A 22603-nucleotide genomic window follows, 5' to 3' on the forward strand; every position below is an offset into this window, starting at 1 on the left:
TTAATGTAGGAGAATATAACACATTAGATCTGTTAAGATATAAAACAAATACATTTTTTTTGTTTTTTAAATATTTTTTATCAACTTTGAAATGCAAGAGAAAGGCCAGAATGTATTATTGCAATTTAGGCGCAATTTAGATTTTGACCACTAGATGACAGCAGTGTATGTGCAAAGTTTTTACTGATCCAATGAACCATTGCATTACTGTTCAGAATGTTGTGTCAAGTCTGACCCCCCAAATGTGCCTAATTGATTTATTGTTACATTTTCAAGTACATAACTGTGCACTCTCATCAGACAATAGCATGGTATTCTTTCACTGTAATAGCTACTGTAAATTGGACAGTACAGTTAGATTAACAAGCATTTAACCTTTCTGCCCATATCAGATATGTATATGTCTTGGGAAATGTTCTTGTTACTTAAAATGGCACGTTAGCTCAACCTTCCCGCGGGGGGACACCAATCCCGTAGAGGTTACAAAGCAACTTCTTTTGTGTTGAAATGGTGTGGGCGTATAACGGTCATATAATATATGCTTGCAAGTAGACATCCTCTATGAAGAAATAGCAAAAAAAAAATTAAACAGTCTGTTTGAGATACAAGTGTTTTAAGTGTTTTTTTTTCTTCTTCCAATGTACTGTATGCTTTGGCCACATACGTGTATAGGGCAAGTCAACAACATTATTTGGGCATGAGTTAACAGAATATGAACTTTTAAAAGTGAGATTTTCTTATTCTTCATGAGGCTTAATGAGCCATGCTACCCTAATTAGCTATGCCTTAACATATGTCAGTATCAATTCCACTGTTGATCAATGGGGTGGAGACAAGCCATTTCATGTTCCTTGAGGCAGAAGTGTCAGACAAGCACTTAGTGGAAATCCCTAGGTATAATCAGTGAGACCCTTAGGGCTGACAACACAGACAAGACAAACAGACCCATAGCGTGAATGGTTAACAAAGGAGGCAACGCAGCGATTGTGGATAACGTCTAGAACAGGTGCCTACATCTGACTGACAAAACCTATTCATTGGTTGCCAACGAGCAAACCCAACACAATGTCCTTCTTGTAGCCAATTGGCCACACTTTTATCCTGCTGTTCCCATTAGTATCTGCCTGTTATTTACCATGTCTGTATGATATTTTAAATTGAAACAGACAAATTACTGTATGTATAACGATCATGTAATTGGATGCCCTGGATATAAGTAATTAGCGAAGCAACTTGACTATGCGTGCATGCCACTGCTGTTTTGAATGTAGGTTTGGACAGTGGAGAGTTGTGTTGGAAATGGCACCACCTGGATAATGAGATGCGGAGAGGCATGTGCTGGTATCTAAGCCCGAAGGCTTATCTGCAAGCTGTACCGCATCAGGCGGACACTGTAGCGCGACCACTGTAGTCCACATGGAGCACTGTCTTAGGTCTGACTGTTCTCCTTTTAACTTGGACTCCAATGCCAAAGTATAGCCTACGTCTAGCCATTTCTCTGCTGGGTTGTTATGCATATCAATTGGATAAAAGGGGGTTATGTTTACACTTTGATTGCTTTGACATCCCATTCTATAACGCTGTAGAACATTGTTATTTATCTTTGGTGCAATGTAAACACAGTTCTAACATAGTCATTACTATCTGAGTATATGGTTCAACGGGGAAGAAAGGAGCCATCATTGTGAACAACAGGAGTGTAATGGTGATGATGGAAAGGAAGCAAAGATCGGCTGAATGTTCTTCAGGCTGAAGGTTCTTCAGGCTGAAGGTTCTTCATGCTTCAGCTTCATAGCTAGTGACCAGACGAAGGTGTGAGGTTTATTTGGATATCCCATTAGCTGTTGAAGAAGCAGCAGCTCTTTTCCTGGGGTCTTATAGAGATCAAGGTCATGCTACTCCCTGTTATCACAATCTACATAAAACATGATCTAATGTCCGTATCACTTTACATGAAGACGCTCGTGTACCGGTGTAATTATTTATTTCAGTAACAACACTATCTTAACTGTCAACATGTTGTTACTAGACTGATTACTCCATTACTACACAGGTATAAGAGCACCAGTCACTGGAGTGTTTTGGGACAAATGTTAGGCAAGCAAGATTGTGTGATAAGGAAACTGAAAGTAGTAAATAAAGTGATGTTACTCACACGGGCACAATTACCAGCAATTAATTCCTGAGGTGATAATCATCAGTCATTATTCATGCTTGGTTTGTAAAAATATTCCTCATATACTATCACTATGCCTAGCACATGACAAACTGATAATGCCTGAACGTTCCTTTAGTAATATAAAGTCTAAAGACAGGTTAGATGCATGCGGCTGCTCCACTTGAAATGTTCCAAGGACAGATTTCTTTTGTTTCTAAATATAGTGCATATTGTCTCTAAATTTGTTTCTAAATGTTGTGCATATTGTCTCTAAATCAGAACCGCGTCCAGGGTAATATTCTGTGTGTATGAGGAAACTGCTGGCAATTTTGTTTCGGATGCTAATTGTATAATTCCGCAGTTTGCTATAGCGCTTGGATTGTCCTTGCCTCGATGCAGAAGACTGGTCTGTTGCTGCTGCTATTTTCATCTCCATCTTCAATCCATCTTGACAGTTGGCCAACATCAACTACTCACCCGATCCACTATAAGGAGTTTGCAAAAAAAGAGAGATGGAAAAGCCCCATGCTGAAGGGATGCTGGCTATTTATCAGTTAATAAAGAAACAAATATGATGTAGTCAGAGGTTTACACTTCCTCGTTCCTCATTCCTTCATTCGTTGTCATGTTGTTTCTTTACTCACTCTATTTTCTTTTCCATATTTATCTGACCATTATTTGTATCCCTAAGGATTCCTAAGGAGTGCAGGCAGCCAACCTTTCTATCTGACATGACTGTGAATGCCAAAGCTGTAATTGTCAGACAACAGACCTGGGAGTGAGCGAGAGAGGGAGGAAAGAGAGAGGAAGGGAGAGAAAACAAGGGGATGGGAAATGCAGTGAGAGGCAGGAAGGGGAGTATGTGAGTGAGAGAGAGAGACGTAGAGAAAGAGAGCGAGGGAGGGGAGAGAGAGAAAGAGAGAGCAGCTTTCATTCCGGCACTTCTCAGCATCCAGTCTCTGAGACAGCGTTCTAGAGAGTAGAGCTACAAAATAAGGCACATTGGAGAGGGAAAAAATCGAAGGAGGAAATCGAGGGAAATAAATTACAAGAATAGTTTGCTATCCACTACTAACTCCTATCGGGTGGTGAGAGGTGTCAAAGTTTGCACTCTGGGGGTCCCCCCCATGCTGTGCTGAACAGAGGACAGCTCCCGTCTTCTAGGTGTGGAGAGCACAGACTGCCTGTAGTCACTTTCGGGGGAGCCAGTGCGCACTAGGAGTGTTCTCCATCTGTGGATCTCGCACTTCATCGCTGCCTGCCTGCAACACGGGAGGAGGAGATCCAATCAGTGTTTGGGTTTAATAAGGTGGAATACCAGGGGGGACACAACAGAAAAGATACAGCACAACCTGGGAAATAAAGGAAGTAGGAGCACACAGCAGTGAAGGACATCCTTCAGAGGAGGAAAAATAACATTTTACGGAATTTTGACTTCAGAGGCTCCTGTTCCAGGGGGACTTGGGCAGCATCATTTCGTTTTTGGGAGGAGCAGCTCTCAGCTTCAGTCAGCTAATCTTGTGGACTATAGGATCCTGGATGGCATGTCAAGGTAAGGACCTATCTTCAACTCTCCCGGTGTATCAGCCAGCCAGCTACTGCTCAGATTAGGTAACGGCAACACTCATCAGCAAATGAAAAGAGAGAAGAAGCAGACGGAAAGGTATGTGTTTCACTAAACTCCAGACTGTTTAGTGGCACTAATAGGACGTGAAAAGTTGCGATAACGCCTTTCCGCGATTCATTTTCTTCATGCCGTGTCCTGATGCGCGGTGGGAAGATGATTGCTTTTTTCTAGGAAGGATATTTTGATCTATGCATGAGAGGGTAGAGGGCTGTTGAGGGGTGGTATGGTGGGTGTTGAGGGGGTGGTATGGGGGGTATTGAGGGGGTGGTATGGGGGGTATTGAGGGGGTGGTATCGGGGGGAATGTTGGAAAGGAAAAGATGCCAGTGTGCAAAGCAATTTATCTCTGGGGTCTCTGTCTCTGTATGGTGGCTTCCTGCAGGAATGCTGGATGGAAGGGCATAATTACCACTAGTGTTTGTCTTCGTCTTTGTAGGGGCCATATCTTTGGGACATGGGATTACGTTTGTATGTTCACCACCTGCCTCTGAGTCGCGACAACACAGCTACTCTGCATATTAAGGGCTGTGTTTCCCTTTATTGCAGCAGACGGCAAACAACATGTTTTAGCTGTTTCGAATGCTGCCCAAATGTCTTACATGCCCCACATAATAGTTGTGCATCTTTCCTGTCTTACTGTCATGCCCATCTTTGGTCACGCTAAGCTGATAAGGTGATGAAACGTGTAGATGATGAGCATGTGTTTTCTCTCCTCAAGGTCCTTGTGTGTAAATGAGGATAAAATGACTCATAGGATGATGGAGGGATATAAAATAGGGGTTTATAAATATAACTGCAGCATCGTTGTAGTGAATCTACAGCACCTCCCTGTCAACACCGTGTGCCCCTTTGTAAGAACAGGCTGAAGTATTTATGATTGCATGTGCATCCTGTCTTCCCTGAAATATTTAAAATAATTGAATAATAAATAGCATGTGCCTGTCAAACCCTGCACCTGCCGTGGAGGATGAATATGACACAGCCTCCTTATGTAATATGCAAAGCGGGGTCCAATAAATCCCTTTGCCTCTAGATATGAAAATGTAAAAAGTGTCTCCTCTTGCGAGACATCGACAGGGGGGTAGAGGGGGTGGAACTGCAGGAAAGGGTGAAATGAAGTTGATGACAGTTTCATACGTACAGTCGCTAAATGTCCACCAATAGGACTGGCTAATTCTTATCTGTAATTTATAGCTAGCTGGTGGATGTATATAGGATGGTGCCTGTCCTAATGGTTCAGAGATTAAAGTGACAAAGCTCTGGTATTGGAATTACTCATGAAAGAGAATGTTGGCCTTTCATCTTATCGTTTGTCCGGTCCAGATATAGGTGTAATCTAATGGGCATTATGGCGGACGTGCATTTAGTGTGTGTGTGTGTGTGTGTGTGTGTGTGTGTGTGTGTGTGTGTGTGTGTGTGTGTGTGTGTGTGTGTGTGTGTATTCAGTGTGTGGTTGTATGTGTCCAGAGCTGTGAGCTTCGTCCTCTTTGATGTTTTATTGAGTGTTAACCATGTCCGCATAGACTCTGATCCGGGGTTACACGGTGAAGGGAATCTCTGATTTGGACCTCATTCAGCCTTGTACTGCTTTTCAGTGTGGATTAGCAACACCGATTTTGCTTTCACAGCATTTTGAATCTGCTAAACGATTTAGTCCAGGTATGTGTGCGTCTGAGTGTGTGTGTGTACATGTTTGTGTGTGTGTACATGTTTGTGTGTGTGTACATGTTTGTGTGTGTGTACATGTTTGTGTGTGTGTACATGTTTGTGTGTGTGTAGATGTTTGTGTCAGTGTGTATATGTTTGTGTGTATGCTTGTTTGAGTGTGCTTGTTTGAGTGTGTGTGTATATATATTTGTGTGTGTGTGTGTGTGTGTGTGTGTGTGTGTGTGTGTGTGTGTGTGTGTGTGTGTGTGTATGCTTATTTGAGTGTGTGTATGCTTATTTGAGTGTATGTATGCTTGTTTGAGAGAGAGAGAGAGAGTGTGTGTGTGTTTGTGTGTATGCTTGTTTGAGTGTGTTTGCCCAACCCTTGTAAAAGGAATATGTGCTGTCTGATGGTGGCTGAGGGAGGAGTCAGAGACTTGGTCTACTATTTCACCTGGATTATGCATCCACTGAATTATAGTATGGAAGGCGAATAGAAGGCATTTTTATTTTCCCAGTGATTACTCTGAATTGTAGACAGCACATTCACAGGGGGTAGACATTAGAGAAGAAAACAACTTTGATGGCAAAAATGCTGTGCTTTTGATTTATTGCCTACAGCTACGGTTTGAATCAGTATGCATGCACGTAACTAGGCAGCTGAAATATGACTGACATACCTGCTTCTAACTATAATAAATCATTTTCAATCATCTCATGCCTTTTGGACCCACACAGATGACGCATTTTCTGCTTAGTTGTGAATTTTGCCTAATATTTATATTAGGAATTTGTTTAGTCTAGTTTATAGCCAATATTACTTCACAATTTACCCAACATGTGTATGCAGACAGAAGCAGAGGGATCTTTTGAATGGTTTTGTCATTATCCAAACAGATATTGAATAATAACATTTGTCAATATATTGTATTTTTACCCCTTAAGAATACGATTTTATACACCAGCTAATTCAGGACATGTGTAAAATGTGCTTATACGGATTGGAGTATCATGGGTAGAGTAGCTATGGACTACTCATACATCAAGGAGACTTGTCAGACCTTCAGTGATGAATAAGAAGGCCCACTTCCGCTCTAGAGATTGTCATATTCAACGTTGGCTAGCCATTATAAGCTAACTATGCATTGATGTAGAGGAGAAATTTCAATTGAATTTGTCTCAGAAATTCTACCAGAACATGCTCTATGCAGGCCTCTGAGATGCATAGGGTTCTCGGCCTTTAAGTGGACATTAAACAATCTTCTTTCAGTCCAGGGTAATTAACTGTAGTATTCTAAAATGCCACCATCTTAAAATGTCAATACTTCAGGCCTCCTTCCCAACTGTCTAAAACGCTCTCAACAGGACATTACTGTAACATTAGCGTCGTCATGTTATTATCTAGACTGTAGAAGCAAAAATTCCACCATTAAAGGAGGTTAAGCACATAATTTCTCTGTCGGAAGTAGCGTGGTTGAACTGTATGAAAGGGAAGACGTGGCCCGAGCACAGCGGCATATTTTTAGACAGTCCATTAAGGCATAGGAAAATCAATGCTCTCAGTTCTGTCAACATTGGGTTTCAGGTTTTTTTAACACGATGACCTTTGTCGGATACAGTGAAGAACCTGAATGGCATTGTCATACTGTGGCTTGGCGAAAGAATAACACAGGTCATTATGAAAATAGACAAAGGCTGTGTCTTGTTGACATAGCGCAAACATGAATGACCGTCTTCCATCTGCTTTCAAAAATGATTTGATTTGGGCTTGCACACGCTTTCTCCTCTACTGTTACTTGTTAAAAGGATTCCTTGGGTGAATATTCAATATCTGACAGGCTGATAGATGCACCGCTGATAAATCCATTTCAGGCTGATTATAAATACATTTCAGGCTTTACTTAGCCACATGCTTCCACATATCAAATCAATAAAATAAAACGTGTAGACTTTACCGTGACATGTTTAATTAAACAATGTTTAAGCTCTTAACCAACAGTGCAGTTCAAGAAAGAGTTAAGAAAATATTTACCAAACAAACAAAAGTAAAAAAAAATACAAATAATGTAAAATAATAAAATAATAGTAACGAGGCAATATACAGGGGGTACCGGTACTGAGTCAATGTGTCTGGGTACAGGTTAGTCGAGGTAATTTGTACATGTAGGTAGGGGTGAAGTGACTATGAATAGATAATAGGCAGTGAGTAGCAGCAGTGTAAAAAAATATATATATTGTACATGTAAATAATCTGTTGGCCATTTGATTAATTGTTCAGCAGTCTTATGGCTTTGGGGTAGAAGCTGTTAAGGACCCCCCCCCTATTTTCCTGATAAAGCAAAACACCATACACTACAACAGCTGGGCCATTTATGGAATATGTTTACTCATCAGCATTGTAAAACTCCCATCATCATGGACACCGCTCCTTCCAATTACCCTCCAACTCATTGAATCCCATCAAAGTCAGCCAAACATTGCTTTGTGAAATGGAGTGTCTCTAGTTCTCTTAAATGTGGCCTGCTTGTAGCACCAGTGCTGCTAAAGGTAGTGGGGGTTTGCAGTTCTTACACCAAAAATAATAATCAAAAGGAAACTTTTTACTATTCAGTGCATGAACCCAGCACAGTGCCCTTGTCGCACGGCACAATGTGAGGGCATGGTGTGGCAGCATCCTCTGTTCCCTGCTTCTGTGGTGGGTGGCAGAGTGACTGCTGGTGGCAGTCCATCTTGGAAGAGCACACAGGGAGAGGCTGAGGCTTGAGGACAGATCGCAGACGACTTCCATTGACACTGACCTTGCCACCTATGTCACTTTCGAGCGTGACCTTTGAGTGAGCTGTGGGGACTAGCGTCTGAGGGCCACCTCCAGCAAAGTTCCCTTTGCTTCTCCCGCTTGTGTCGACATGAAGCTTTAGTAAGAGTCAGAGGGGTGAGCGCGGGGTGAGAGGACTTTGTGCCAAATGGCAGTTGTGATGGAAAGGGGGAGAATAGACATCTGTTGGCCTCAATCCATGAAGAACAGAAGATCCAATTACCTCAGGTTGTCTGTCTGACTTAAGTGAAGGCACCCCAGGTTGACCTTGAACTGAGGTTTGATGCCTTTAATATCTGTCCAGGTCTTCTCAGGCTCCACACAAGCCCAGTATGCCACCACAACGCGTGGGAGAGCACAGTAAGGTGTTGTGACACTATCAGTCTGCCACAGCTTGGCTTCTCACACTTATTGAATTCCGACAATAGCACTGAAATGCCAACCTGACAGCACGTTTACTTAAGCACTATTATGTTTACAGAAGGAGAACAGAGAGAGGGTAAGATTTGGCTTTGAACACATCAAAGATTATTATAATATGCCCTTAGCTGCAGTTACGTTGGAGGGGACTGACTGGTGTAACAAATATGTGAATTTATAACAAATGAGATTCAATATGCTTTTTTGTTGAAGAATAGAATATCAAACATAGAGGGATTGAAAGTTATGAGACTTTCCACTTATAGACCTTTTTAACATATTTTTTAGGAGGAGCGGAAGTGACCCTGAAACTCCAAAGAACTTCCGGTGCATTTGTACACAACAGCTGTTCTGTCACAGCTGTAAACAGCTAGCTAGCTAAGCTAACTTAGTTTAGTTGTTTTCTCAATGTCATAATTAGCATTTTTGACCATAGTATTCAGGGATGGGATAGTCCTTACGTCCGGGGAAAATGTAAAATGTATAGCTAGATTTGCCAAAGAAGCATCGCAGTGGGCTGCATTGCCTGCATGGATAGTAACATTAGCAGCAGCAGGAGGTGAAAGCGCCAGGATGATGTGTAGCAGACGGGTAAGATTTTTATCAAGTTAACCATCTATTCTCGGTAATGTCAGGGAACTGGCTAGCTACATATAAATAGGATCGACAGCCATCAAATATTAGTTTTTTAAATTACACAAACGTTAGCTTGATCTGCTAAAAACAAGTCAGCTACCTAGTAAGTAGCTAAGTTAACTAGCTCATTAACAGATGTCCCGTCTCAAAGAGAGAACTATCACAATGACAAAACTCAATTGCAACGAAATATAAAATGTTATATCACTTTAGAATAATGAAGCAAGTCCTGGTCTAATTTCTGTTTTTCCTAATCTCAGATACAGAGACCTGTGAAGCTGTTAAACCGTGTCTGTGGATGAATGTCTCAAAGAAAGTCCCTAGTCCTGGTGAGACTGAAGTTCGTATCACCAATGGGTTATTTAAGGTACTGGTTTACTGTTAGAATTGGTTGTAGGACCACAAAAATTAAGTTAGAAGTAACAATGCATATACCTAGAACATGTATGGTCAACCTTGCTTCTAGCGATCGAGCTATTTGGTTTGCAGGTTTCTGTTCCAGCCCAACACTGACATTCTGTTTATTATTTGTATTAGACACATCATTTAACTATTCAATCATCTCTTGTTTTGGAGTAAGATGAATGTCGAAACCCACTAACCATCTACATAGGCGTTCTTTGTATGATTTTAAATAAAGTGTTGATTATTTGAATTAAGTACGGTGTATTATTTGGTCGTTGAACATTTCCTGTGTGTCTGTTTTATTTGGTTATCACTCACTCTCATTTTGTCTGATAGTATTGCACAGATTTGCAGCTGCAGCTGGTGTCCTTGATCATTGGTGTGGGTGTAACAATCCCTGTATGACTGACCTAGGATCCCCTGTCCACAACAGGTCTCAGGTCTCAAGAGAATAGCACTCACCTGTGAACTAGCTCACATGTGCTACACACTCATCCCTCTGCTACACTCACTGACCTCCTCCTTCTCCACATCAACCTCAACACACTCACCCCTCTGCTACACTCACTGACCTCCTCCTTCTCCACCTCAACCTCAACACACTCACTCCTCTGCTACACTCACTGACCTCCTCCTTCTCCACATCAACCTCAACACACTCACCCCTCTGCTACACTCACTGACCTTCTCCACATCAACCTCAACACACTCACCCCTCTGCTACACTCACTGACCTCCTCCTTCTCCACATCAACCTCAACACACTCACCCCTCTGCTACACTCACTGACCTTCTCCACATCAACCTCAACACACTCACCCCTCTGCTACACTCACTGACCTTCTCCACATCAACCTCAACACACTCACCCCTCTGCTACACTCACTGACCTCCTCATTAATATCAGCAGCCAGAAAAGCAGATTGTCAACTGAGTCAATCTTGCACCCACATTATTAATTTTGTGGGTATTTAATTCTGCTACATTGACTCAGATCACAGTCGGTGGCTGAGTTATACTGTCGGTGGCATAGGAAGAGGTGAAAGGGGTGTGACTGTAGCAGAGGTGAGCTGCTGTTGAGTTCTAGTAGCCCTGTGATGTGATGTCATTCGCCCTGAGAGTTGAAGTAGTGTCTCCTCCTGTCTATCATGAATGTGTATTTGTTTTAATACTGTAAGCATCTCGGCTCTGGAGGATCTCCTCCTGCGATTTTGAGCACCGATTTGCTTAATTCTGCTACACTCACTGTCCTCCTCCAGTTGTTGGCATGCTAGCTACACGTGTAACTTGATTAGGGTTTGTGTCCTGGCCTGGTCAGCCATACGGGGATGGAACTCCTACATTGCAGCCAATGTAAAAGTTACCCTTCACTGTGGTCACTCTCCAGGGGATTTTTCTCTTGCCACCACTATACGTGGTCTACCCAATTGGTTACAGTGGATGTGAGGCATGCATTCCCATTGCAGACATATGATGGGATTAGTATTGGCCTCGTGGGCATGTCCAGTGCTGACATATGATGGGATTAGTATTGGCCTCGTGGGCATGTCCAATGCCGACATATGATGGGATTAATATTGGCCTTGTGGGCATGTCCAGTGCCGACATATGATGGGATTAGTATTGGCCTCGTGGGCATGTCCAATGCAGACATATGATGGGATTAGTATTGGCCTCGTGGGCATGTCCAATGCAGACATATGATGGGATTAGTATTGGCCTCGTGGGCATGTCCAATGCAGACATATGATGGGATTCGTATTGGCCTCGTGGGCACATCCAATGCAGACATATGATGGGATTCGTATTGGCCTCGTGGGCATGCCCAATGCAGACATATGATGGGATTAGTATTAGCCTCGTGGGCATGTCCAATGCAGACATATGATGGGATTAGTATTGGCCTCATGAGCACGTCCAATGTAGACATATGATGGGATTTGTATTGGCAGTTGTACGTGTGGCTTGTCATTTGTATGAAACAGGATTCGCAAATCCTCACACATTGTTAACATTTTACAGAGACGTTTTCTGCATTTGAAATGATACTATTAGAAATAGGAAAAGCATCTGAGAAGTTGTCTGTGTTAATAATTTGCTAATAAAAATAAATGGCTGGATTGATATGGGCAAGATCAGTGTGTGTGTGTGTGTGTGTGTGTGTTTTTTTTCATTAGACAGTTAATGTGGGTAACCAAATTATATTCTACCAGATTTGACTTCTACAGCTACTGGACATGCCGCCATGAAATGGATTAGAGCAAGCCCTACCCTTGTAATGAAAGTAGGCCTTAAGGATGACATGCTCAGGAGAGAGACATTATTAGCAAATATCACTGTTAAGAGGGTGTAGAAAGTAATATTAAGGTTAATTTGATTTAATTTCAAAATACATGTTGCTTGAAATAGTTGCAATTTGTTTGCTTCATGTAATGTATCATCCTGGTGTAATTAATATGCAGTTCAACATTATCACCACATGGTGTCAGCCTAGTATTTGTTTTACTACATGTAAACAAACCACTAGCTTGGTCTCATAATGTGAAATCGATAATACATGCCTAGCACAAGCTACCGGTTCATTAAAACTACAGTATGTGTCTTAATTGAAGCTAAGTGAGCAAAAAACTTGTGTAAAATATAGTTGCGTTATGGAGGGAGCAGACGAAGAGCTAGGAGAGAAAGATTAGTAAGGGGGAGAGAGTGGTTGATAGTGGGGTAATTACTGCTAGCTAACTTTGATGTATAAAATGTGGCCGTCAAACACTGCACTCGTATGCTAGACAAATTTAGTTTATATTGTTGGCTGTTGTGAGAGAAATGTATCTTGCCTGATGATTTTGTTGAGTGGATCTGGTAGCAACAAGTCAATGTGTGTATATAATTAAAGTTACATTTTTGTGTCGGATTAAGAAGTAAGAATGTATCATTTTGTGTTAGCTAGCCAACTAACTAGCTAGTTAGCAATTATGGCGCGCTGCAGCACTGGATTTTTACTGGGGAACATCCGTTGCTGCAGAACAGGTTATTGTTTTGACAATCAGGTTATGTCGATATAGGACTCATTTTACTGTGGATATAGATACTTTTGTACCTGTTTCCTCCAGCATCTTCACAAGGTCTTTTGCTCTTGTTCTGGGATTGATTTGCACTTTTCGCACCAAAGTTCGTTCATCTCTAGGAGACAGAACGTGTCTCCTTCCTGAGCAGTATGACGGCTCTGTGGTCCCATGGTGTTTATACTTGCGTACTATTGTTTGTACAGATGGACGTGGTACCTTCAGGCGTTTGGAAATTGCTCCCAATGATGAACCAGACTTGTGCAGGTCTACAGTTTTTTTCTGAGGTCTTGGCTGATTTCTTTAGATTTTCCCATGATGTCAAGCAAAGAGGCACTGAGTTTGAAGGTAGGCCTTGAAATACATCCACAGGTACACCTCCAATTAACTCCAATTATGTAAATTAGCCTATCAGAAGCCATGACATCCTTTTCTGGAATTTTCCAAGCTGTTTAAAGGCCCAGTCATCTCAGTGTATGTAAACTTCTGACCCACTGGAATTGTGATACAGTGAATTGTATGTGAAATAATCGGTCTGCCAAAACTACAGTTTGTTAACAAGAAATTTGTGGAGTGGTTGAAAAATGAGTTTTAATGACTCCAACCTAAGTGTATGTAAACTTCTGACTTCAGCTGTATTTAAAAACTGAAAAAACCTGCCTATATTGTAAAACCTGATAAGATTGATAAGGGAGCAATGGCAGGGCCATCGATTGTGTGTTTTGCCTTCATCAGCCACTTTGAGGTGTCCTCACGACGACTTTGCCACCTCCCCCCTCTTTCTCTCTGCCCCAGTTATTCAGCAATTAAGCCACGTAGGTATTTAGAGTATTGACCACTTCGTTCTTTAGACGGTTACAAAAGTGCTGTGTGTGGGGAGCCAGTTGAATATAACTCCTTGCAGCATTTGTTGTCCTAATAAGCAATGTTGTGATGGTTAGCAATGTTGTCCTGGTAAGCCTGTTATGGAGTAATTTGTGTCCTGGTAAAGGATGTTGACTTAATCAGCACAGTGGATTAGAGTTGAGTGGGGGAGAATTAGCAAAGGTCTAATCCTGACTTGTAAACTTGATTCTAGAGTCCAATGTTTCCCTTTTGTTAATCGAAGAAAGTCTTTTCAAATTTGCACAGACATTATGCATGATAATTTTGACTATTCAGACACAAATCCAATTATTTGACATGGACAAATAAGAAAAGACCAAATCGAAAGAATAACAGAACATTAGGACATTGGGTCTGGTCTTATTAGTTCAAGCCATTGATCCTCAGTCTCTTCAGGCCTGTACTGTCAGAGCAGTAGACCAAGTCGTGCATTTGTCTGCTTTAACAATGAGTTGTGGAAGCGGAATGTGGGGTTTCTGCATGCCTTGAAGACTCTCTGCACGTAGATTGGCCACTGACGCTTGGGTAGCAAAATGATTGTCTCCTTATGTCTTGGCTCATGAGATAAAATAAAATGTTATTTGTCACATGCTTCGTAAACAACAGGTGTAGACTTATGGGTCCTTTTCCAGAGTTAAAGATAAAAAAGATAACATCGGAATTGTGACATGAGTAATAAATACACAGTGAATAATGAATAACAATAAGAAGTAAAAATAACATGGCTACTGTATAAACTGTGCATACAGAGTACCAGTACTGAGAGGATGTGCAGGGTTACAAGGTAATAACATGGCTATATACAGGGAGTACCAGTACTGAGTGGATGTGCAGGGTTACAAGGTAATAACATGGCTATATACAGGGAGAACCAGTACTGAGTGGATGTGCAGGGGTATGAAGTAATAACATGGATATATACAGGTAGTAGCAGTACTGAGTGGATGTGCAGGGGTCTGAGGTAATAACATGGCTATATACAGGGAGTACCAGTACGGAGTCAATGTGCAGGGGTATGAGGTAATAACATGGCTATATACAGGCAGTATTAGTACTGAGTGGATGTGCAGGAGTACAAGGTAATAACATGGTTATATACAGGCAGTACCCGTACTGAGGAGTGGATGTGCAGGAGTACGAGGTAATAAACTTAGCTATACTGTATACAGGGAGTACCATTACTGAGTTGATGTGCAGGGGTACGAGGTAATAACATGGCTATATACAGGGAGTACCAGTATTGAGTCGATGTGCAGGGGTACGAGGTAATTGAGGTAGCTATGTACATCTAGGTAGGGGTAAAGTGACTAGGCAACAGGATAGATAATAGACTGAGCTGTGGCAGCAGCAGTGTGTGTGTGTGTGAGTGTGTGTTGTGCCAGTATGCATGTGTGCATGTTATGTGTGTGGGCCTAAGTAGTGTGTATATGTGTGTTGGGGTGTCAGTGTGTGTGTGCGTGTGCGTGCATATATAGAGTCAGAGCAAGGGAGTCAGTGAAAAAAGGGTCGATGCAGGTAGTCCGTGTAGGCATTTGATTAGCTATTTAGCAGTTTTGTTAAGCAGTTTTATGGCTTGGGGGTAGAAGCTGTTCAGGGTCCTGTTGGTTCCAGACTTGGTGCTCCGGTACCGCTTGCCGTGCGATAGCAGAGAGAACAGTCTATGACTTGGGTGGCTGGATTCTGAAATTTTTTAGGGCCTTCCTTTGATACCGCCTGGAATAGAGGTCTTGGATGGCAAGGAGCTCTGACCCAGTGATGTACTGGGCCATACTCATGGCCTTGTGGTTGGGTGCTTTGCAGTGCCTGGCAGTACCAAGCGGTGGTGCAGCCAATCAAGATGCTCTCAATGGTGCAGCTGTATAACTTTTTGAGTATCTGAGGGCCCATGCCAAATCTTTTCAACCTCCTGAGGTGGACAAGGCGCTGTCATGCCCTCTTCACAACTGTGTGCGTGTGTGGAGCACATTAATTCCTTAGTGATGTGGACACAGAGGAACTTGAAACTCTCCACCAGCTCCACTACAACTGCTAGGTTATGTCCCATTCAAGGGTTTCATCCACCATGTGGAAATTGATCCTTGAAGAGCCACATGCTTTCTTTCTGTGAGAGAGGGAAGAGTGAGAGAGAGAGAGAGCCCATGAGAAGAGGGAAGAGGAAAGAGAGAGAGCCCCTAGAGAGAGAGAAGAGGAGAGAGAAAGAACCCTTAGAGAGAGGGACAAGGAGAGAGAGAGAGACCCTAGAGAGAGGGAAGAGGACAGAGAGAGAGAGAGAGAGAGAGAGAGAGAGAGAAAAAAATAGGAGAGAGAGAGAGCCCCTAGAGAGAGGGAAGAGGATAGAGAGTCCCTAGTGAGAGAGAATAGGAGAGAGAGAACCCTTAGCGAGAGGGACGAGGAGAGAGAGAGACCCTAGAGAGAGAAAGAGAGAGTCCCTAGAGAGAGAGAAGAGGAGAGAGAAAGAACCCTTAGAGAGACGGACGAGGAGAGAGAGAGAACCCTTAGCGAGAGGGACGAGGAGAGAGAGACCCTAGAGAGAGAGAGTCCCTAGAGAGAGAATAGGAGAGAGAGAGTCCCTAGAGAGAGAGAGGGAAGAGGAGAGAGAGAGAGAGTCCCTAGAGAGAGAGAATAGGAGAGAGAGAGAACCCTTAGTGAGAGGGACGTGGAGAGAGAGACTCTAGAGAGAGGGAAGAGGAGAGAGAGAGTCCCTAGAGAGAGAGAATAGGAGAGAGAGAGAGAACCCTTTGAGAGAGACCCTAGAGAGAGGGACGAGGAGAGAGAGTGCCCTTAGAGAGAGGGAAAAGGAGAGAGCCCTTAGAGAGAGGGAAAAGGAGAGAGAGAACCCTTAGAGAGAGGGGCGAGGAGAGAGAGCCCTTAGAGAGATGGAAGAGGAGAAAGAGAGCCCCTAGAGAGAGGGAAGAGGAGCGAGAGAGCCCCTAGAGAGAGGGAAGAGGAGCCAGAGAGCCCCTAGAGAGAGGGAAGAAGAGAGAGAGGTCTTTGAGAAGTTTGAGATAAGATCCTGCCTCAATGCTCTAGGGGGCATTAGTTTGTTGTATCGCTGGTTCACCATAGAAATGATGATTGGTAGTCATGTAACTTTCATGCACGTTACACACAGACACCCAATTTACCTCACCTTTCTATGGTGCATAAATAAAGAGCTTTCCTCAGGTCAGACTTGGATTGTATACAATTTTGCCTGTCCTAATATGTACACCGAAAATACACTACATGGCCAAAAGTATGTGGACACCTGCTCGTCGAACATCATGTGCATTAATATGGAATTGGTCCGCCCTTTGCTGCTACAACAGCCTGCACTCTTCTGGGAACCCTTTCCACTAGATGTTGGAATATTGCTGCGGGCACCTGCTTCCATTCAGCCACAAGAGCATTAATGAGGTTGGGCACTGATGTTGGGTGATTAGGCCTGGCTCGCAGTTTACGTTCCAATTCATCCCAAAGGTGTTCAACGGGTTTGAGCTCAGGGCTTTGTGCAGGTCAAGTTCTTCCACTCCAATCTCGACAAACCATTTCTGTATGGACCTGGCTTTGTAAACGGGGGCATTGTCAAGCTGAAACAGGAAAGAGCCTTGCCACAAAGTTGGAAGCACAGAATCGCCTAGAATGTCATTCTATGCTGTACTGTTAAGATTTCCCTTCATTGGAGCTAAGGAGCCTAGCCCGAACCATGAAAAAGAGCCCCAGACCATTATTCCTCCTCCACCAAACGTTACAGTTGGCACTATGCATTGGGGCAGGTAGCGTTCTCCTGCGCTGACTGCCAGATGGTGAAGCGTGATTCATCACTCCAGATAACACATTTCCACTGCTTCAAAGTCCCATGGCGGCGAGCTTTATACCACTCCATGCTTGGCATTGTGCATGGTGATCTTAGGCTTGTGTGCTGCTGCTTGGCCATGGAAACCCATTTTATTAAGGTTTTCGGACTAACAGTTGCTGACGTTGCTTCCAGAGGCAGTTTGGAACTCAGTAGTGAGAGTTTCAACTGAGGACAGACAATTTTTTACGCGCTACTCTCTTCAGTACTCAGCGGTCCCATCCTGCGGTCCCCAAACCATCACACTACCACCATCATGCTTGACTGTTGGTTTGCGGTTCTTACTATGCAATGCAGTGTTTGGTTTTTTCCAGGCATAATGGGACCCATGTCATCCAAAAAGTTATACTTTGGCGAAAACAAAACACTGCATTCCACAGTAAGAACCTCATACCAGCAGTCAAGAATGAGAGAGCATGTAACACTCGTCGTTTGTAGTTGAAGAAGTGGACCAAAGTGCAGCGTGGTAAGTGCTCATGATTATTTATTTTCAATAAACACTCAAACAAAATAACAAAAGGGAAAACCAAAAACACACAGTTCCGTCAGGTACATACGCTAAACAGAAAATAACCTCCCACAAAACTCAGGTGGAAAACAGGCTGCCTAAGTATGATTCCCAATCAGAGACAACGATAGACAGCTGCCTCTGATTGGGAACCACACTGGCTCAAAAACAAAGAAATAGAAAACATAGATATTCCCACATGAGTCACACCCTGACCTAACCAAACATAGAGAATAAATTAGATCTCTAAGGTCAGGGCGTGACAGAGCACTTGAAAAGGAGAGAGTCCCTAGAGAGAGGGAAGAGGAGAGAGAGAGCCCCTTTGAGGAGTTTAGAGATAAGATCCTGCCTCAAAGCTCTAGGGGGCATTAGGTTGTTGTGTCGCTGGTTCACCATAGAAATTATGATTGGTACTCATGTAACTTTCACGCTCGAATACACACAGACACACAATTTACCCCACCTTCTTTCTACAGTGCAAAAATAAAGACAGAGATTTCTTCAGGTCAGACTTGGATTGTATACATTTTAGCCTGTCCTAACATGCACACCGAAAATACACACCTAATCCCAAGTTAACATGTTGTGGCAGGACTTGAAACGAGCAGTTCATGCTTTAAATCCCACAAATTTTGCTAAGTTACAATAGTTCTGCATGGAACAGTAGGCCACAATTACTCCACAGTGACATGAGAGACTGATCAACAACTACAGGTCATTTTTGGCTGCAGTCATTGCAGCTAAAGGTGGCACAACCAGTTATTGAGTGGAATGGGGCAATTATTTTTTCACACAGGTTCATTGGGTGTTGCATAACTTTGTTAATTAAATAAGTATGTAATTGTTGTTATTTGTTTACTCAGGTTCCATTTATTTAATATTAGGTTTGGGTTGATGTACATTCAGTATTAAAAATATGCAAAAGTAGAGAAAATTAGAAAGGGGCAAATACTTTTTATCGGCACTGTACTTTAAATTCATGTAAATGTTTCCATACCTACAGTATGTTATGAAATCAGACTTTTCACCTCTGGTACTACATAACTCCCCAAGCAGTTTGTTATTGAGTCAGTAAATAATGAAGACATATAGTATATTTGCACCCCAAATTACCTCAACATTGACATTAAAGACTTTATTTTGCATTCATTTTAATTTCTTGATATGCAGCATGGCACTATCTTCTCCCACCTCCACTCTAATTTTCGGTCTGTAGCGTGAACTGAGGATGAATATGGAAAGGGAGTGCTGTGTCACTTGCTCTTTTAAGCTCTTGCAGATTTCCCTTCTCTTTTTTCCATTTAATCTGAGTCTAGCTGTCAGTGGGGTGAGGGAATCATTAGCCCCGTGCCACTGTGATACTGCTGTACCGAGAAACATGCTTAACCGAGAAAGCTCCCCATCTCTCCTATTCAGACAGATGCTGGAGGTTTTATTGTCAAGTGGTAGCTCTCTCAAGAGGTGTTTTCATCGTTCAAAGAGATGGGTGTTTTGCTGGAGGAAGTAATCCTGTGCTAAAGCAGCAGCCTGCCGTTCGCTGGTGGGTTGTTATATGACAAGTCAGCCACATATCAAGAGTCTCACAATGAATGCTTAGTGTGTGTGTGTGTGTGGTTGGGGGGTGCAGGGTTCTTGATGGACAGATCCAATCCCTATTCTTGAACAACTGAAACACCCAACAGGCTTATGAGAATAAGATAAACAATATAATATATATATATAATACATATGGTGTACAGCAAATGTGTTGTCAGAGTACATACATATACACACTGCTGTGCTAAATGGGGATGGAACAGTATGCTGAATCAAATTAACGAACAGACACCTTAAAGTTGACAAAGATTAAACGAACATGTCTACAGCACGACGGATGCACCTTTCCTCTAGTGGAATTGGATGCACACAAGACACTAATGCCCCCCCTTTGTCACGGCATCTAAATGATGACCTTTACTTCCTCTAGTACAAGCGTGGCGGCTATTGTCAACATGTGTAATTCCTACCCTTGGTTGCCAGCACAGCTGTGAATTATAAATCAATGAGCTTGCAATACTGTAAAATCCCCGGGCCCTGGGCTTTGCTGATGATCGAATAATGGATGGCGGGGGACCTTCATGGGGAGACTTTATGCCCAGCTCTGGATCCACTGGTCACATGATGGCTCCCATCCATACTGAAAGGAAAAAAGAGGGGTTGTATATCACACTGGCTCAGACAGTGAGCGCTGTGTGTGGTGGGGCGGGAGGATTGGTGGAGGGGGAGTTGTGTGTGTGATTGCGAGAAACATCTTGCCCTGTCAAAAACCTGTCAGCATGGAAACAAAGCTCTTTTGGTGTGTTTTGGATCAGATCGGTGGTCTTGGTGGACACTAAGGTGTCGGTCTGTCAGTTCTGTCAGCGCTTGTTTAATACACACCCCTTAATCTCTGCCAGGAGGTCTGGAGTGAAACCATGAAGACAGAGGAAGAGGAAGTGAGTGGGAGATACTGAATGAGAACAGTCGGCGAGTCAAATAGTTAAATTATTCAACAGGAGCTTGTCTGTGATTGTCTGAGGCTTAGGAGGAACTCTCCTGGAATTTCAATAGGGGATGTAATACCTCTGCTTAACCATTGTTACTATCCAGCGCATCTGCGCTCTGCAGTGAGCATGTATAGCCTACTTAATCTTTAACGTTTACAGTGGCTTGCGAAAGTATTCACCCCCTTGGCATTTTCTCGCCTTACAACCTGGAATAAAATAGATTTTTGGGGGGTTTGTATCATTTGATTTACACAACATGCCTACCACTTTGAAGATATATATGTTTTATTATGAAGTAAACAAGAAATAAGACAAAAAAACTGAAAACTTCAGCGTGCATAACTATTCACCCCTAACAAAGTCAATACTTTGTAGAGCCACCTTTTCAGCAATTACAGCTGCAAGTCTCTTAGCGTATGTCTCTATAAGCTTGGATGAACTTGAAGCTCTAGCCACTGGGATTTTTGGCCATTCTTCAAGGCAAAACTGCTCCAGCTCCTTCAAGTTGGATGGGTTCCGCTGGTGTACAGCAATCTTTAAGTCATACCACAGATTCTCAATTGGATTGAAGTCTGGCCTTTGACTAGGCCATTCCAATATATTTAAATATTTCCCTTTAAACCACTCAAGTGTTGCTTTAGCAGTATGCTTAGGGTCATTGTCCTGCTGGAAGGTTAACCTCCTTACCAGTCTCAAATCTTTGGAAGACTGAAACAGGTTTCCTTCAAGAATTTCCCTGTATTTAGTGCCATCTATCATTCCTTCAATTATGACCAGTTTCAAAGTCACTGCCGATGGAAAAACATCCCCACAGTGAACCACGACGCTACAACCGCCGTGGTTCACTGTGGGGATGGTGTTCTTGGGGTGATGAAAGGTGTTGGGTTTGCGCCAGACATAGCGTTTCCTTGATGGCCAAAAAGCTAAATCAGAGTACCTTATTCTATATGTTTGGGGAGTCTACCACATGCCTTTTGCCGAACACAAAACTTGTTTGCTTATTTTTTTCTTTAGGTAATGGATTCTTTCTGGACACTCTTCCGTAAAGCCCAGCTGTGTGGAGTGTGCGGCTTAAAGTGGTCCTACGGTCAGATACTCCAATCAACGCTGTGGAGCTTTGCAGCTCCTTCAGGGTTATCTTTGGTCTCTTTGTTGCTTCTCTGATTAATGCCCTCCTTGCCTGGTCTGTGAATTTTGGTGAGCGGCCCTCTTTTGGCAGGTTTATTGTGGTGCCATAATCTTCACATTTTTTAATAATGGATTTAATGGTGCTCCGTGGGATGTTCAAAGTTTCTGATATTTTTTTATAACCCAACACTGATCTGTACTTTTCCACAACTTTGTCCCTGACCTGTTTAGAGAGCTCCTTGGTCTTCATGGTGCTGCTTGCTTGGTGGTGCCCCTTTCTTAGTGGTGTTTCAGACTCTGGGGCCTTTCAGAACAGGTGTAGATATACTCAGATCATGTGACAGATCATGTGACACTTAAATTGTACACAGGTGGACGTTATTGAACTAATTATGTGACTTCTGAAGGTAATTGGTTGCACCAGATCTTATTTACGGGCTTCATAGCAAAGGGGGTGAATACATATGCATGCAACCACTTTTCCATTTTTGATTTTGTAGAATTTTGAAACAAGTCATTTTTTTCATTTCACTTCACCAATTTGGACTCCAGATAAAAATCCATTTAAATGACAGGTTGTAACACAACAGAAAAGGAAAACACCAAGGGGGATGAATTATTTTGCAAGGCACTGTATTTGAATTAATGTATAGGGTTGAATTCATACACTCTATGATTCTGCATGCAACATGTTTTTGAAAAGATGTCCAGTAGCTTTCGTGAAAAGGGACATGTAAGGTACCTACAACTACCAACTCTCACAGCCTCACGTCAGAATTAGCCATTTCATACATGTTTCTCAAACGTGAAATTTCGAAGTTGTTCCAAACGTCAAATTTAAGTTTAAGGTTAAGTTCAGGCATTAACTCCAAGTTCTTAAGGTTAGGCATAAACTCCAAAATGTTTATGTATAGGTAAATGTTGGGGATAGGCTTAAAACTAATATTTCAAAAACA

General features: G+C 42.6%; 1 protein-coding gene across 1 annotated transcript in view; it reads left to right on the top strand.

Moving 5' to 3' along the window:
- Positions 1–3096: 3096 nt before the first annotated feature.
- Positions 3097–22603, top strand: part of LOC106604562 (leucine-rich repeat and immunoglobulin-like domain-containing nogo receptor-interacting protein 2) — a 309642-nt gene continuing 290135 nt past the window's right edge. Inside the window, exon 1 of the mRNA XM_014199313.2 lies at positions 3097–3710. The gene's annotated coding sequence lies outside the window, so the exon portion shown is untranslated. The remainder of the gene's footprint in view (positions 3711–22603) is intronic.

This window comes from Salmo salar, chromosome ssa05 (assembly GCF_905237065.1).
Source record: "Salmo salar chromosome ssa05, Ssal_v3.1, whole genome shotgun sequence".
Classification (NCBI taxonomy): Eukaryota; Metazoa; Chordata; class Actinopteri; order Salmoniformes; family Salmonidae; genus Salmo; species Salmo salar.